This window comes from Alligator sinensis, unplaced genomic scaffold, assembly GCF_000455745.1.
Source record: "Alligator sinensis unplaced genomic scaffold, ASM45574v1 scaffold1451_1, whole genome shotgun sequence".
NCBI classification, from domain to species: domain Eukaryota; kingdom Metazoa; phylum Chordata; order Crocodylia; family Alligatoridae; genus Alligator; species Alligator sinensis.
This window is the reverse complement of record NW_005842351.1, coordinates 1,410,694-1,411,023: the sequence shown is the minus strand read 5'-3', so window position 1 is coordinate 1,411,023 and position 330 is coordinate 1,410,694.

Below are 330 nucleotides of genomic sequence, written 5' to 3'. Positions count from 1 at the left end.
AACAGCATGGCCCTGCATGCTAGATCAGGGTCACAAAACTTTTGAAAGGCCCAACCTGGGCATGTGGGAACCAGCAGAATCCAGGTATGTGAAGCCAGATCTAGGTGGTGCTTGGCTCACTCTAGGGGTGTTTTGAGGAAATTCAGTGGCCAATGGTGATAATCCAGAAGTCAGGTTAGATGTTCTAATGGGCTTTTCTGACTTCATACGTCGTGAAATAGGGCAGTCTGGGTTTGGTTACGGGAAGGGAAAAAGAGCGCACCAAAGCAGCAGTGACTGAATACGGAGCAGAAGATATGAATGTGGCTTGTTCACCATCTACTATTTGCC